The sequence below is a fragment of the Piliocolobus tephrosceles genome, chromosome 1 (assembly GCF_002776525.5).
Source record: "Piliocolobus tephrosceles isolate RC106 chromosome 1, ASM277652v3, whole genome shotgun sequence".
NCBI lineage: Eukaryota > Metazoa > Chordata > Mammalia > Primates > Cercopithecidae > Piliocolobus > Piliocolobus tephrosceles.
Genome location: NC_045434.1, coordinates 153,183,421 through 153,201,797, shown reverse-complemented (window position 1 = coordinate 153,201,797; position 18,377 = coordinate 153,183,421).

The window sequence follows — 18,377 nt, the reverse complement described above, 5'->3', positions numbered from 1 at the left end:
TCACAACAGGAACCTCCCCCCATCCCTAGACCCCAGTACCCAACAGACAATTGTGGGATTCTTCACGTGATAATGACAACACGCGTGGGCTTCTTGAGACTTAGGCTTACAGACTCTTAACACCATCGCTTCCCCTAAATTCTGTTACTCAAAGCAAGTCACAAATCCAGTTCAGATATAAGGGACAGGAAATAGATTCTCATTCTTGATGGTAGGAACAGCAAAGTCATACTGCCTGCAGACAGGAATTATTGCTGTAATCTTTGCAAACACTCGACCACCATTTTAGCAGACACCTCGTAGAACATCCGTTTAGCGTCAATGTCCCATTTCCTGGGACTTTGTCTTCCATTTTCTGGGAATCTATCTCCTTGTTAATGCGATAGGGCTAACTCTAGATGCTAGTAAGAGCTAATTAGATAAGAGATAGACCCCAACCTCAGAAGGGATCAATTCATTGCTAGAATTGCTTCAACCAGATTATTTTCCTAAGAATTTTAAATTCTGAAGCAAAGAAATAAGTTAGTGAATCAGTAGTACTGAAATCAAAAGCCATTAGATGCAGCCATTTTTTCTCCAAAAGGTATCCAATTCATTTGTTCATTGAAAAATATTTAGCCATATCCATTATGTGCTTGGCACTGTAATAGGCACTTGGCTCACTCAACTGAGAAAGAATAATAAAAGCATATGCACGGGGATAAGAGACTATAGTCCGCACGTTTCCAAAGAGACAGAGGCTCTGTTTCCAGAACCTGATGATGTCTGGTTATTTATCCTTCCCTTGTTTGCTCCAAATTGCCTCTGGAACTGAACAATAAAAACTCTTATTTTCCTTAAGCTGGTAGAAATGGCTTCTATTACTTGTATCTAAATGAGTCCGGAGATAGTATTCTATTGAGAGAAGCTGTCAATTACTTTCTGTATTGGCAGAGAGACTATAACATTGAAACAAACTGTCTACTATTCCTGGAACTTTTAAGAATTAGTACCTGGGTGATACGGTCATTTGAATTTGTCGACAGCAGGACCTGAAGATGTGAGGCAGATTCTTCTTTATTTTTATACAGCAAGATGTTTCTAAATGTAGCAAATCTCTGACTTGTTTACTGGGCATAAAGTGACTCAGGAGGAATAAGCCTATCTTTCTGATAAGACTTATTTATTCAGTTTTCCACTGATTATTCTTTGAGTGCTTATTGTGTGCTAGGCACCATTCTAGGCACTTAAAAAACATCAGTAAATCAAATTGACAAAAGTTCCTGTTCTTACAGAGCTTACAGGTTAGCACATTCTTCCCTAGTTATAAAAAAAATGAAAAAGGAAAAGCATAGATGTCATTTTTAACTCTCTTGGTCTGTTTAGAAAGACATATTTTCTAAAATTGCTAGTTTCTAGAATAGATATTTTCTTATTGAGAAATCCAATGGTCAATAACATTATCTAGTCCTTAAACATTGTAGAATGTACAAGTGCAGTAGAAAATGAAAAAGAGGAACAACAAGATCCTTATAAAGGATCCAGTGATGTTGATATACTCAATGTTTCTGTGAAATAATTCACTCACTTATTCTCTTGCAAGATTGAGTCTATATTTCTGGCTGGAGAAATGCTGAGCTGCCCTCTGCATTGAGATAGAACTGGTGAGGGTCAAGGGATAATAGATAATAGAGCAGAATTCAGAGCACTGTAATTCATCTATTGTATGAATGCTGAGAGCTTGATTTCATTCTCATTAGTCCTGGGCAGTCTATGTTTTTCCTCTGGCAAAACATAATATTGTTAATACAGATTTCAATCAGTTTATTCTTCTGTCTATTGGAAGAAAATGTCTATTTAGCTTTTAAAGCATTTTTTAAAATTAATACTCAAATATTTCCTGAGTTGTTTTTACATAGGAGAAGCTTTGACTTTTAAAAAATGTGGCCTCTTTTATAACTGTCAAGCTGTTGCTTCTCAGATGGCTGGCTTTGAATCTCTATTCTGGGAGTTCAAACATTAATATATTTCCTAAATAATCTACATGTTAGCTAATATACCCACAAAAGAATATTTACTAAATCAGTTTTCAAAACAAACTTTTACCCCAGAATGCTGCAAACGCCTCTACAACCGGGGGATATGGGAGAGGATAGATCAATGATATAGAGAGATACAGAAATATATGGATAGAGATTTGATACTCATACTATATTTGCTATTGGAAGTCATCCTCCTGGTGGACCTTGTGAAAGCTTAACCAGAACAGTCGAAGTTGTGCCTATGTTTGATACCATTTCTTCTTGCTCAGTCCATAGAAACATGTCTGCACAGTTGGCCTAGTCCATTAAAGACATTATACAGAGAAAGACATCATGAAATAACTACTCCATAAAAAGAGAGGTGACCTAGCATAGAAACTGTGAATATAGGTCTTGAAGATAAACAGACAGGTTTCGATTCAAGCTTGGTCACTTACTGGCCACATGACCTCAAACAAATTGCTTAGCATCTCTAAACCTTGAGTTTTTTCATCTATTATGAGGGCACCCTTATCCCATCTAGTTAATATTCATATGTGTGTGTGTGTGTGTGTGTGTGTGTAAATAACATAATACACAATAGCACTGAATAAGGCATTGTTGTCACTACTGCAAGATGATAGAACAATAGTAGGGGTAAGGAAATAAGTCAGTAGAACATAGATTTCTGGAATCTCAAAGCAGAAACAAATCTCACCAATAAGTAAGCTCTTCTACGTTTTTCATTTTATAGACCCTGAGTCAGAGGCCCTGAGAAGTTAAGTGACTCACCGTGAGTGACCAAGCAAGCTGGCAGAGCCAAGAGTTATACAATCAGACGTAAGATGCTTTGTAACTGTTCTGTTGTTTCCCTTTCCCTCTCATAATAAGAAGGCAATGTCTCTGATCGTTATAGTCATATTACCCGAGTAACTTCAGCAGTAACTTCAATCCAAGGAGTTACCTGAGACTCCACCACTTAAATGTAGATTTTTCAAAAAGAGGAAACTTCTGTATTATCAGGATAAAAGGGAGCTCAGTGCTTGAAGAACAGATTGTATCCCTAAGTCTATTAACTCTCTTTGTATGTTTCAAAAGAAAATTATCTTGGGCAGATAAGAAGTTGGTCTTGTAAAAGGTAATAAATACATAAATTTTCATGCTCAACAGTCAAAGCTTGAACAGGCTCGTCTGCAATGCAGCCCACACCATCCAGCTTTCACCCAGCCTCCTAGCTCTTGTGCGCTACTCATGGCTCTGAGTAACAGAGGAGGGCAGTGCTCATTGTTCAAGATACAAATTCATCAACCGACGGAGCTATTCTGATTGAAAATGTACACTCTTTCCTGCTACCGTATATCTCCCCTCTGAAGACGCCACATAGGATGTGAAGAGCATGGAGGGCCGTGGTGGAAGAAGCCACTTGCACTGCATTGCGTGAACACTTGAGGCTCCCTGCTGGACCACAATGCTGAGCTTCCTGGGCTGAGCATCTGTACCTTAGAAATAGATCCTTTAAGAATTTGCATCTGTAACTTTCCCAGGTGATGCTGCCCTGCTAACCTGGAAAGAGACAGTGATATAAAAATAATCCATTTTTGTTTGGAGTAGCAGCTCAGAAATGCCATAGTGATCAGCTATTGAGTTCCATGGGCATGTTCTTTTGTGGCCTCTGACAGGGAAATGTTTGTTTAGTTTCTTCTAGATTGCTAGGCCAGGTTATTTTCAGAGGGAATTCAAAAAAGAAAATAATTTTATAGTAAGATAAAAGCTAATTGCTTATAATTAAGTTCAATAAAGACATCCTCCTAATTTATTAAAACTTACTTATTTAAGGTCTTTAATGTTTTGTACATGCCTGTTGAATGAAACAGCAGAAGGCTGTTTTACAAAGTAAGATTCAAATAACTAGGGAATGATTTGTGCTTTCTAAGCCCTAAGTTTTCAGTCTGGGTTCTTGGAAAAGGAAGAAAATGAATGTAAATTATTTGTTTCTGGAACAACACATTTTGTCTTCATTCTTACCTTGAAAAATATTCGTGAGTTTAAGTTGCAGAGGCCAAATGATGCTTGTTAAATATTATTCATAATATTCTAACTGAGCTGAAACATAATGAGACAGGAAATATTTGAATGTATGCCCTGACCCCACCCACATTGACTAACATCATCTCCTGAAACAGAATAGCTGTGAATGATCATAGACAGATTTCTTGTTGTTTCTATTCTCCCCTTTACTGTGTCCTTCTGTTCCCCTGATCACTTAGAATACCTTAGCTAAAGCACTTTTATTTGTGGTCAGTTGAGCCTTTTGTGACCAAGAATGTAGGCAGGGGAAGGTATATTTTCTTACTGCCACTTCCTATTGATGTATAAAATTAAGGTAACTTGTTATCTTTAAATCTCAAGTCTGGATATTCTTGTTATTGCTGTGGATCATGGAGTAGCTAAGGAGACAAAGCACTCCCACCCCTCTGGATAAGAATCAGCAACCTCTTCTCCAATCTGTTTTGTTACATGCGTTGCCATGGTGTTGGAAGGCGGTGGCCTAGATAAAGCCTTGCAGTACTGCGGTTCAGAGAAAAGCTTTGTGAAATATCTTCGCTCTCAGTCAGGTTTAGACTTAGCTAGGGTCTTCATCTAACTTCTGTGATCTGATGGATGCAATGTCAATGTCTTCAATAAAGTCTTCTAAAATGATCTTTGCTTCAGTTCTTCTAGAAAGTTCTAATGATCTTCTAAAAAGATCATTAAATCTCCTTAATGATCTTTGCTGTCTTTACATTTCCGAAGGTCTCCAAAGTGCCTTGGTGCCTGTTTTTCTGTTTCTCTCTTTGTGTTTCTCCCCTTTTTCCCTCCTCTTTTCTCTCTTTTACACTTATTTATTAAGTACCACATACAGTACTGTGCGACAGGGGACTGGTTTCTTATAACATAACCCTGTTACCAGGTATTATTTTTCCCTTCTTAACATATATTGCACTTGAAGCTTTGGGCAGTTGAGTGCTTTAGTGCTGTCATAGGATTACACTGCCTGGAAGTTTTGCAGAGCCAGGCTCTGACATCAGAACTGCTGCACTTTTCATTATATCCAGGACTTTCAGATCTAAAGTGATCCGCTGGCTGCAGACACCCCTAAGGCTTTCCAAGTAGCTGACTTGTTACAAATTTGTAGATCTCAGGATCTCCTTATTGGTGAGAAAATTAATAGTAAAATCTAAAAGGCACAATTACCTGAGGTGGCTGAGGGGATCCTATAGGAATCAACTGCTTGCATCTAAAAGCAGAGTGTGTTAATTCAACTCTGCAGCAAATCATTTTAATTTTATAAGACTTACTCAGAGAATGCTAATTAAAAATTCAGATTCCTGATCCTGTAGCCTTTCTTTGTGATTTACTAGAACAGAAATGGAGCCCAGGAATCTGAATTTTTAGCAGTTTCCCTGGGTGATCCTATGCAAGTGTTCTGGGGACCATACTTTAGTATGCACTGCTGGAAGGCAGTGTTATCAAAGTGGAGAAGATTGAAATAGCCTGGGAAGTTTTAAAATAATATAGATTTCCAAGCCTTATCCCACACCAATGGAATCTTTGTGACAGGCAAAGATGGACCCTGAGATTTTGTACTTTTTTAAAGTTCCCCAGGTGATTTTGAAATAACCAGTCTTACTACTATCATTTGGTAAAAGTTTTCAACTACTTTCCCATCCATATATCATTAGCGTCAGACTCTTGGTTCTGTATCTGCAATCCTGACACCTCCTTCCAGGCCTTTGACTGTACTACTGCTTCCACCTCTCCCCTGATCCTCTTTCTAAGGGGTTAAATTTGCTTAAAATCAGACTGCCATTTTGAAAAAACATTCCCCTAGAAGACAAGCACATTTCAAGCACCATTCTGAGCTGAACTCTTGTTTTCACCAAAAATAATGATAATAATCATAATAATCATAATAATAAGCTGTTTCAAAATGATGAAGAGCATCATAATCACTCATGGAGATTGTGCAGGGACTCTCTTTGCTAAGGGGGGAAGGTCTCATCCCCAAGAATTATTTCTTTATTTTCCCTTCCCAGAGTTTTTACATGGAAATATGAAATATTGCCTTCCTACTATATAATTATTAGAAAAAAAAAACAGAGCCTGGATTGTACTATTATTGAAAATTTCATAAAATTTATCCTACATGACTAAGCAGTAGCAGCTTTTTGTATTCAGTTTAACCCACATGAAAAATGTTAAATCACCATATTAACAACACAATCTAGCAGATAAATAGCATGACAGTTACCATGGGAATGTGCCAAACACAGGTGGGCTGGCAGTGTGTGTAGGGGGTTTTGGAGGGGGGATGTATTGTAGATTAGAACTGCTATGCCTGTTTTTATATTTAAATTATTTATACTGTCAACGGATTTTAAAGAGATGCAGCTGGACTTTCTAAATTATGATCTTCCGCCTCTTTACCTTGTCAAACTCGTACAGGGAATTATTTAATTGCTATAAATGCAACCTTTTTCTTTGGTGAAAAACGTAGTTATTTCTTCCTTCAGCTAGAATCTCTGATTTTTTTAATACACACACTTCTGGGCATAGCAATAATAATAATGACCAAAAATGTAAAATCCACATGCATTCTATATCCTGCAAGACCCTAGATAAATGAAAGCTTACCTACCTCTCTGATGTCACCTTGTACAGCCACTTGTTTTATCCTTACAATGACCCTATGATATAGATCCTATTCTTATTTTTTCTTGTTTCATAGATAAATAGAAAACTTGGTAGTATAAGAGCTAGAAAGCAAGCCTAGCCTTTTGGACGCCAAAGCCTGTAACACTGTAGTGCCTCATGACCAAAGATCTTACAGATTTAAACAACAACAATGAAACCTGGTGTTAAACCTGTTAAAGAAGATTTGCTACCCACCCATTTAGATTCATTACCACACTGGTTTGGCCAACTCCTGGTGGCATATTTGTGAGTCTGCATCATAATCACTCATGGAGATTATTAAAAATAACAGTGCCTGGCTCTACCCCAGACCCATGGAATCAGATTTCCAGGGGTGAGTAATGAGGAGATACAGAGCTCAAGTAAAGGTAGTCTTAAGGCATTCTAGGTTATTCTGATGCACAAGGGTTGAGAATGACTGTTGAATTATAAAATAGCTTATTTTGCACATGAGACATTTGTGATGTTTAGTGCTGTTAGGGTAGGACTAAGAAAGAAGTTTCATAAAGTCACTTCCATGTTTTATTTGTCTTTTTATCATCAGTGCCTAGTGCAGTGTCAGGTCAATAATAGCACTACTTGCTGGATGTGGTGGCTCATGCCTATAATCCCAGAACTTTGGGAAGCTGAGGCAGGTGGATCACCTGAGGTCAGGAGTTTGAGACCATCCTGAACAACATGGTGAAACCCCATCTCTACAAAAATACAAAACTTAGCAGGGCATGATGGCAGGTGCCTGTAATCCCAGCTATTCAGGAAGCTGAGTGGGGGGGAATCTCTTGAGCCCGGGAGGTGGAGGTTTCATTGAGCTGAGATTGCTCCATTGCACTCCAGCCTGGGTAACAAAGCGAAACTCCATCTCAAAAAAAAAAAAAAGATAACACTACTATTGCTTCTATTCATATTAATATTGAAAATAATGATAATAAATACTGAGTTAAATGGATTTATCCAGATTAGGCATTGTACAAAATTATGCATATTATCTTGTTTAATCTTGCAAACAACCTATGGAAGTAGATACCAAAATTATCTTCCGTGTTTTTCAGATAAGGCAATTGAGGGTCACCCAGGCTAAGTTATTTGCATTGGGTCCCATATTAAATGTGTAAAGCAGATGTTCTTCTTATTTTAACTCTAGTCTTAACCTTTACACAGTGTTTCTTCTCAAAGATACTTAGCTAATGCTTTTGGAAGGAAGGAACTGGCAGTAAGGAAAGAAAGAAGAAAGAAAAGATGAATGCAAGGAAGAAAGAGAGGAAGTGAGAGAGGGAGGTGAACATTAATGGAGGGAAAAGGAAGGGAAGATGGAGGTAAGAAGAGTATTTGTGCTATGAAAATAGAAATATAAGTCAATCTTGAAGTCAACTCACACCTGCTTTTCTTCAGAAAAATGAGACTCTGTTGTCACTTGCCAGCAATATGTCTTATGTCTGTCACCTGTGGGGCTCCTGTCTTCCATGTGTTATTGAAATGGCTGTCTCTTTTCTCCCAAAGGAAAAGTGCCAGTATGGGACAGTGATGCTCAAGTACATTCTTAGGCTATGGTGTTTGGGGGGTAGAATTTTTGGTGTACTGAACAAAGGGATTAAAAAGGTCAGTTTTATGTAGGGACTCTCTTTGCTAAGGGGGGAAGGTCTCATCCCCAAGAATTATTTCTTTATTCTCCCTCCCCAGAGTTTTTACATGGAAATATGAAATATTGCCTTCCTACTATATAATTAGTAGAAAAAAAATAAAACAAACAGAGCCTGGATTGTACTATTACGATAAGGTGTGGGGGAAAGGGAAAAGGATTCAGCCAAGTGCCCCAGATTTTAGGTTTTACTCTGGGTTTTCTTTCTCTGGTTTTATCTTCCATTGTCTCTTCTCATCACTGGAGTGATAATGTTTAGAGGCCCAAGATTAGACTGTGGGTCTGGGGTAAGGTAGCAAGGGGCCACAGTCTTCCCTTGATCTTTGCCTGTCATATCTGCCCACTGTAAGCCAAAGTTGTTCCTGTTTAGCTCAACAGTGCTGTAGTTTTCATACAGGGTCAGAGACCAATGTCCCACAGGGTAATAAAATGCATGCATTTGGTTGGAGTGTACCTTCTATGTATCTTATTCTGGAATCTGAATGAGCAACACGTGGCTATTCAAAAAATTCATGGATCATGGGTCCTAGTCAAATATCACGTCTTCATGAATAACAGAGCCCTCCTTTCTCAGAGCCCACAGTGAAGAGAGTACTATTAACTTAGCAGTTCCTAACACCAGTGAATTCCAAAGTCCTCTGTCGCTAAAGAACAATGTCTTTTGTAAGGGTTGTAGCAGGTTTCCAGGCAGGGTTTCACCTGCTTGAATTGGGAAACTTTTTCCAAGCCCCAAGTCCCTTGCATTGTGAAAAATGCTACTTCTATTTTTCTTTAATTAAAAAAAAAAAAAAAAAAAAAACAGAGAAGAAAAGTACATTGTATGAGAGCACAACCTTCAGAGTCAGACACACCCAGCTTTCATTCATGAAAATTACTCAGCATGAATTTGGATTTTCTGTAAATCTATTTCCTTATCTCTGTATCATGGATAATAACAATGACTGTATAGGTATTTTGTTATGATTAAATGCAATACTCTTGCATCGGTCTTTAAGTTTTTATTTTATATTATGTTCTTTCTCCCAAGTCTCACATCTTTGGCTTCAAAGGAATTAAAATGATGCAGGTCGTGTTCTCCGGGAAGCCAACCCTGAGATGCAGTTTAGTGTGCAGTATGTTTAGATGGGAGAGTTCTTGGAACCAAGTTCCATGAAAGAAAAGGAAGGAAGTAGGATTGAGCAAAGGAGAAGGCTGAGCGGTCTTAGGTGATCCCACAGGAAGACTGATCTGAAGTGACTGTCAGAATTATCCTGTATTAGACTGAAATGACTATGCCTTTTTACCTGTGTCTCAACAGTCATTGGATGTTGCTGCCTGAGGAGCCTATTACCCTAGATGAGGTGACTGTCTGCAGCTGAGGCAACTGGCAGCTGGAATGTGCCTGGTGGCAGCACCCCCATATCTGAGCAACAAGTGCTCCTTGAAGAGGGTTTTGGGTGGGTCATCCCTGTGTCCCCCACACCATGCCCCCGACACAGGATGCTTAATGATAACTAGCTTTTGACTTCCTATGTTCCAAGCAGTGTGTCATAAATTTGGATCTATCTATCTATCTATCTATCTATCTATCTATCTATCTATCTATCATCTGTCTATCTATCTATCTATCTATCTATCTATCTATCTATCTATCTATCTATCATCTATCCATCCTGAGCACACATAACTAAATTGTCTAACATCAACCATCTGGTAAATGATAGTGTGGCCTTTGAAGCAACACAATCTAGCTGCAGTGCTCCTACTCTTAAACTCTGCTCTACTCCATCTTGCAGTGACCTGAGTGTTTAAAGAGATCTGCTGGTCCTGTCACACATAGCTGTGTGTTTCTAGTACAGTGGTTCCCAAACTTTGATCCCTAGGTTAGCATCATCAGCATCAGTGGAAATTTGTTAGAAATGTGAATCTTCTGGCCTTACCCAGACCCAGAATCAGATACTTTTGGAGCAAGGCTCACAATCTATGTTTTGAGAGGTCCTCTAAGGGATTCTGCTGCACTCTCAACCTTGAGAAACACTGCAATCATACATACAGACAACAACATCAGCAAAAATAACATAGCACATTCTAAGGGCCTTTCTATTTAATCTTCTTTTCAGCTGTCCTCTCCCTTACCTCTCCCATGGAACTCTGATCCTTCCTGGCCAATGGTTCCAGCTGCTGAAATCTTCCCCTGCTGGGTTTCGCATTAGAAATGGACAACTCTTTATTCCATCATGTTGCCATCACTTCCTCTTAGCCTCAAGGATAGTGTCCCAAGGCAAGCGTGGCAACCCAAAGCATGTATGTTGGTTTTATTGGCAGGCCACAGAGCTCTGAGTTGAAATCTCAGGCCCATGACTAACTAAAAAAGCATGTCCTTGACCAATCTCAAATTGATCTTTGTTTCAATGTTTTTATCTGAAAAACTGGGAATAAAAATAGCTGCTTCACAGGGCTGCTCTGCATATTTAATTAGATCGTTAATTTCTATATTCACCTGGTTTCTAACACATAAAATATGCTCTATGAGAGACTTGTTTAAAACTTACAAGGAAACCCCTTTCCCTCTTCCTGCTGAGATATCTTTGAAAAGCCAACTGGACTTAAGAATTACCACTATTTAGATATATGATATATTAATTCTAAGTGCAGCATTCTACTTATCTATCCCTCTTAATCTCACCAAGAAAAGCAATTATTAAAATATTTTACATTTTTTTCTAAAGAAAGTCCCAGTAAAATGCCAGAAACATACTCAAGTGGATTTGTTCAATCTGAAAATATGTGTGTATACACACATACACACACACAGACACACACATTTAAACTGTTGTAAAAAAAAAAACTTCATATAATCATGTTATGAGTCTGTAGAAAAAGAAAGGTATAATACTTTTCCTCATCTGTCATAAGGGTCATGACTAACACTCCTACAACAAAAGACATGTTAACAAGAGAAAAGCATGACAAATTTATTTCATCAAAGTTCCATATGGCATAAACGAAAAGCCAAAGGCCCAGGGGAAAATGTCTATTTTTATGCTTTGATTCAGTGAAGAATGGATAGCCATGTAGAAAGGAGACTGGACCAAAAAGGTATGACCTAATGATAATAGACTGGGGTGGGGAACCCAGAAGACCTCTTCATTTATGTTCTTCTTGGCTTCTCTGTGCCACATTCCTTCCTCCTTGAGGATCTTATGACCTATGGTCAGACAAGTTAGGTCAGAGAGTTTCTTTGTGGCCGTCTTCTACACAGAGAGATGGGGAAAGGTTAAAATTATATTTCTTTGTTTTATGTCTTGCTTTAGGAGAAAGGGGTTCTAGTTTCTACGATCCACCTTGGAAAGGAGAAATTCTGGTTCCTATGACTTGCTTCGGGAGAGAAAAGGGGACAGGAGACAGGAAAGCAGGAAAAGATCAGAGACACTTTGCTTCTGAGGCTGCTTCTGATGCCTTCCAGCCTCCTTTAGTTCAAAGTACTCAGCATGCCAAAGCATCATATTTTAGGATGGTACTTTTTGAGCCCTAAAAAGGCCAATATCAATTATATGAGTTAAATATAGACTCTTCCATTTTAGTGATGACAAACCACCATTGATAGTGGTTAACTATCTTCCCAATATTATGCAGTTAACAAAGGGCAGAGCCAGAATTGGAGCTCAGAATACCAGTATAGTTTTCTTTCCATTGTACATTCCTATCTCAAAGAATTCTGATTAGCTCTTAAATTAATTTTTTTAAACTGAGAAAGATATCTAGGTGTTGATGATAGATAAGGACAGTACCCAGATAATGACATTCACCTTTTCTAATCAGAGCATTACTGAAGATTTCTCTTTGGACGGATGTTGAGAACCTTGCAGAGAAAAATTTTGTGATCAGCAGGGCCCAAAAATCCTGTAATGTGGCAGAATCTGGAAAGTTATTAAAATACCAAGGGATTGTGATTTAAACCTAACCTAAGGAGCCTGTGAAAGGAGAGAGGAATGAATATCTCCTGGAGTGAGGCCCATTAACATCCTATGAAGAACTAATTGTGGAATAGGACACAGTTAGGAACTAAGAGCTTCTGGAGGTTGACCTTGAAAACCCAACCAGTCTCCACAGGGGTCTTGACTAGAGAAGTCCTGGCTGAGCTACAGTTTCCTAGGCATTAACTCACATAAGAGTGACCAGAGCAGTAGTTCTCAACCTTGGCTGCGTGTTAGGATTGTCTGCGGAGATTTTTAGAATTCCGATGCCCAGGCCACCCCTAGACTAATTAAATCAGGATTGCTAAAGATGGGACCCAGTCATTAATATTTTTTTAAAGCTCCTTATGAGATGACAGTGTGTAGCTCAAGTAGAGAGCCACTCTTCTAGAAGCTAAAATGTTTTTCTCTTTTTTTTTTGCTTTTGTTCCTTTGTATTTTTTGCCTTCCTTTCTTCCTCTCTTTCTCCTTCCTTCCCATCCTTCTTTCCATTCTTTCTTAAAAACAGGTTTGAGAACTTATTACACAGAAGCCATGACTATAAAGAAAAATAAGATGTGATTTCTGTCCCTCTCTTATTTTTATGTAGCTTTGTAGCAAATCTATGCAAATTTAGAGATTTAAATTGCACCTACATATTAACTAATAGTTCTGTAGTTCAGAAGTCTGTCACAGCATTAATGGGCTCCCTGATCAGGGTATCAGAAGGCGGAAGTGGAAGTGTCAACAGGCTCAGTTCTCATCTTGAGGTGCTGGGAAAAAAATCTACTTCCAGGCTCATTCAGGCTGTTGGCTGATTTCAGTTCCTCAGGTTGAAATATTGATCTTTTTTATCTCAGTTTTTTTTTTGCTGTCAGGAAGAGGCTTCCCTCAGCACCTAAACGCCACCCACGTTTCTTGCTATTTGATATCCTCTATCTCCTAGCCAGCAATGGTGCAATGAATCCTTCACGCTTCAAATCTATGATTTCACCTTCTGTAACCAGCTGGACAAAAGTCTTTGCTTTTAAAGAGTTGAAATGATTAGGTCAAATCCATTTAGATAATCTCCCTATCTAAAGGTCAGTTGATTTGAGACTTAATTACATCTTCAAAATTGCCTTCACAGCAACACTTAGATGAGGATTTAAATAACTGGGAGAAGATTTGTGCACATACAGGACGAGAATCTTGGGGGCCATCTTAAAATTCTGCTACCACAGCCTCCAAGGAGTTCACCAGTAAGGAATCAGACTTGGGACTCAGTATAAAGCAATAAAGGACAGTCATAGCTACAAGAAATAGAAGTTGTACCATGTGATAATCTTGTTCTTGGAGAAGGGGCTAAGGTGGCCGAATAGGAATAGCTCCGGTCTACAGCTCCCAGTGAGGCCAACTCAGAAGGTGAGTGATTTTTGCATTTCCAACTGAGGTACCCAATTCATCTCGTTGGGACTGGTTAGGCAGTGGGTGCAGCCTATGGTGGGCAAGCAGAAGCAGGGTGGGAAGTACAAGAAACTGGGGGGACCTCCTTGCCCCAGCCAAGGGAAACCATGAGGGACTGTGCTACCTGGCCCAGATACTAAGTTTTTCCACATTTTTTTGCAATCTGCAGATCAGGAGATTCCCTCATGTGCCTACACCACCAGGGCCCTTGGTTTCAAGCACAAAACTGGGCGGCTGTTTGGGCAGACACTGAGCTAGCTGCAGGAGTTTTTTTCATACCCCAGTGGCACCTGGAACACCAGTGAGACAGAATCATTCACTCCCTTGGAAAGAGGGCTGAAGCCAGGGAGTCAAGTGGTCTTTCTCAGTACGTTCCACTCCTGTGGAGCCCAGCAAGCTAAGAACCACTGACTTGAAATTCTCACTGCCAGCACAGCAGTCTCAAGTTGACCTGGGATAATCAAGCTTGGATGGGGAGGGGTGTCTGCCATTACTGAGGCTTTAGCAGGTGGTTTTCCCCTGACACTGCTAAGGAGGCTGGGAAGTGTGGACTGTATGGAATTCACCACAACATGGCAAAGTGGTTGTGACCAGACTACTTCTCTAGGTTCCTCCTCACTGGGTAGGGCATCTCTGAAGGAAAAGTAACAGCCCCAGTTAGGGGCTTACAGAAAAACCTACCATTTCCCTAGGACAGAGCACCTGGGGAAAGGGGTGTCTATAGGCACAGCTTCAGCAGATTTAATCTCTCCTGCCTGCTGGCTCTGAAGAGAGCAGCTTATTCTGACAAAAGGAATTCTCCCGACACAGTGCACCAGCTCTGTAAGGGACAGACTGCCTCCTCAAGCGGGTCCCTAATGCCCATGCCTCCTGACTGGGAGAGATCTCCCAACAGGGGTCGACAGACATCTCATACAGGAGAGCTCCAACTGGCATCTGGCAGGCACCTCTTTGGGACGAAGCTTCCAGAGGAAGGAGAGGGCAGCAATCTTTGCTGTTCTGCAGCCTCTGCTGGTGATACCCAGGTGAACAGGATCTGGAGTGGACCTCCAGCAAACTGCAGCATACCTGCCAAAGAGAAGCCTGACTGTTAGAAGAAAAACTAACAAACAGGAAGCAATAGCATCAACATCAACAACAACCACCACCACCAAAAAAACCCACACAAAAACCCCATCCATAGGTCATCAGCCTCAAAGATCAAATGTAGATAAATCCTTGAAGATGAGGAAAAAAGCAGCGCAAAAATGCTGAAAATTACATAAACCAGAATGCCTCTTCTCCTCCAAATGACCGCAACTCCTCTCCAGCGAGGGCACAAAACTGAACAGAGAATAAGATTGACGAATTGACAGAAGTAGGCTTCAGAAGGTGGGTAATAACAAACTCCTCTGAGGTAGGAGAGCATGTTCCAACTCAATGCAGGGAAGCTAAGAACCTTGATAAAGGTTATGGGAACTGCTAACTAGAATACTCAGTTTAGAGAGAAACACAAATGACTTGATGGAGCTGAAAAGCACGGCACAAGAACTTCATGAAGCATACACAAGTATCAATAACTGAATCAATCAAGTGGAAGAAAGGATATCAAGATTGAAGATCAACTTACTGAAATAAAGCATGAAGATGAGATTTGAGGAAAAATAATGAAAAGGAATGAACAAAGCCTCCAAGAAATATGGGACCATGTTGAAAGACCAAACTTACAAATGATTGTGTACCTGAAAGTGATGGGGAGAATGAAACCAAGTTGGAAAACACACTTCGGGATATTATTTAGGAGAACTTCCCCAACCTAGCAAGATGGGCCAACATTCAAATTCAGGAAATACAAAGAACATCACTAAGATACTCCTCAAGAAGAGTAACCCCAGGACATATAATTGTCAGATTCTCCAAGGTTAAAACAAAGGAAAAAATGTTAAGGGCAGTCAGAGAGAAAGGTCAGGTTACCTACAAAGAGAAGCCTGTAAGACTAGCAGCAGATCTCTCTGCAGAAACCCTACAAACTAGAAGAGAGTGGAGGCTAATATTCAACATTCTCTCTCTCTCTTTTTTTTTTTTTTTTTGAAAGATGGAGTCTCACTCGATTGCCCAGGTTGGAGGGCAGTGACACAATCTCAGCTCACTGCAACCCCTGCCTCCCAGGTTCATGCCATTCTCCTGCCTCAGCCTCCTGAGTAGCTGGGACTACAGTCACTCGCCACCACACCCAGCTATTTTTTTTTTTATTTTTAGTAGAGACAGGGTTTCACTGCTTTAGCCAGGATGGTCTCAATCTCCTGACCATATGATTCGCCCGCCTCAGCCTCCCGAAGTGCTGGGATTATAGGTGTGAGCCACCGCACCCTGCTCAATATTCTTATAGAGAAGAATTTTCAACCCAGAATTTTATATCAAGTCAAACTAAGCTGCATAAGTGAAGGAGAAATAAAATCCTTTCCAGACAAGCAAATGCTGAGGGATTTTGTCACCCACCAGGCCTGCCTTATAAGAGCTCCTGAAGAAAGCACGAAATATATGAAGGAAAAACTGGTACCAGTCACTGCAAAAACACACCAAATATAAAGATTAATGACACTATGAAGAAACTACATCAACTAATGTGCAAAATAACCAGCTAGGATCATGATGACAGGATCATATTCGCACATAACAATATTAACCGTAAATGTAAATAGGCTAAATGCCCCAATTAAAAGACACAGTCTGGCAAATTGGATAAAGAGTCATGACCCATCAGAATGCTGTATTCAGGAGACTCATCTCTTTGCAAAGACACACATAGGCTTAAATAAAGGACTGGAGGAAAATTTACTAAGCAAATGGAAAGAAAAAAAAAAAAAAAGAAAAAAAGCAAGGGTTGCAATCCTACTCTCTGACAAAACAGACATTAAACCAACAAAGATAAGAAAAGACAAAGAAGGGCATCACATAATGACAAAAAAGAATAATTCAACAAGAAGAGCTAATTATCCTAAATATATATGCACCCAATACAGGAGCACCCAGATTCATAAAACAAGTTCTTAGAGACCTGCAAAGAGACTTAGGCTCCCACATAATAATAGTGGGAGATTTTAACATCCCACTATCAATATTAGACAGATCAACGAGACAGAAAATTAACAAGGATATTCAAAACTTGGACTCAGCTCTGGACCAACCAGACGTAATAGACATCTACAGAACTCTCCACCCCAAATCAATGGAATATACATTCTTCTCAGCACCACATAGTGCTAATTCTAAAATCAACCACATAGTTGGAAGTAAAACACTCCTTGGAAAATGCAAAAGAACAGAAATCATAACAATCTCTCAGACCACAGTACAATCAAATTAGAACTCAGGATTAAGAAACTCACTCAAAACTGCACAACTACATGGCAATTGAACAATCTGCTCCAAAATGACTACTAGGTAAATAACGAAATTAGGGCAGAAATCAAGAAGTTCTTTGAAACCAACAAGAAGAGACAATGTACCAGAATCTCTGCGACACAGCTAAAGCAGTGTTAAGAGAGAATTATATAGCAGTAAATGCCCACAACAGAAAGCTGGAAAGATCTGAAATTGATGCCCTAACATAACAATTAAAAGAACTAGAGAAGCAAGAGCAAACAAATTCAAAAGCTAGAATTCAAGAAATAATTAAGATCAGAGCAGAACTGAAGGAGATAGAGACATGAGAAACCCTTCAAAATATCAATGAATCCAGGAGCTGGTTTTTTGAAAAGATTAACAAAATAGACTGCTAGCTAGACTAATAAAGAAGAAAAGAGAGAAGGATCAAATCGACACAATAAAAAATGATAAAGGGGATATTACCACTGATCCCATAGAAATACAAACTACTATCACATAATTCTATAGACACCTCTACACAAATAAACTAGAAAATCTAGAAGAAATGGATAAACTCCTGGGCATATACACCTTCCCAAGACTAAACCGTGAGGAAGTCGAATCCCTAAATAGACCAATGACAAGTTCTGAAATTGAGGCAGTAATTAATAGCCTACCAACCAAAAAAACCCAGGATCTGACAGATTCACAGACAAATTCTACCAGAGATGCAAATGGGAGCTGGTACCATTCCTGCTGAAACTATTCCAAACAATAGAAAAAGAGGGACTCCTCCCTAACTCATTTTATGAAGCCAGCATCATTCTGATACCAAAACCTAGCAGAGACACAACAACAAAGAAAAATTTCAGGCCAATATCCCTGATGAACATTGATGTGAAAATCTTCAATAAAATACTGGGAAACCGAATCCAGCAGCATATCAAAAAACTTATCCACCATGATCAAGTCGGCTTCATCCCTGGGATGCAAGGCTGGTTCAACATACACAAATCAATAAACGTAATCCATCACATAAACAGAACCAATAACAAAAAATCACATGCTTATCTCAATAGATACAGAAAAGGCCTTCAATAAAATTAAATATCCCTTCATGCTAAAAACTCAATAAACTAGGTATTGATGGAACATACTTCAAAATAATAAGAGCTACTTATGAAAAACCCACAGCCAACATCATACTGAATGAGAAAAAGCTGGAAATATTCCCTTTGAAAACTGGCACAAAACAAGGGTGACCTCTCTCACCACTCC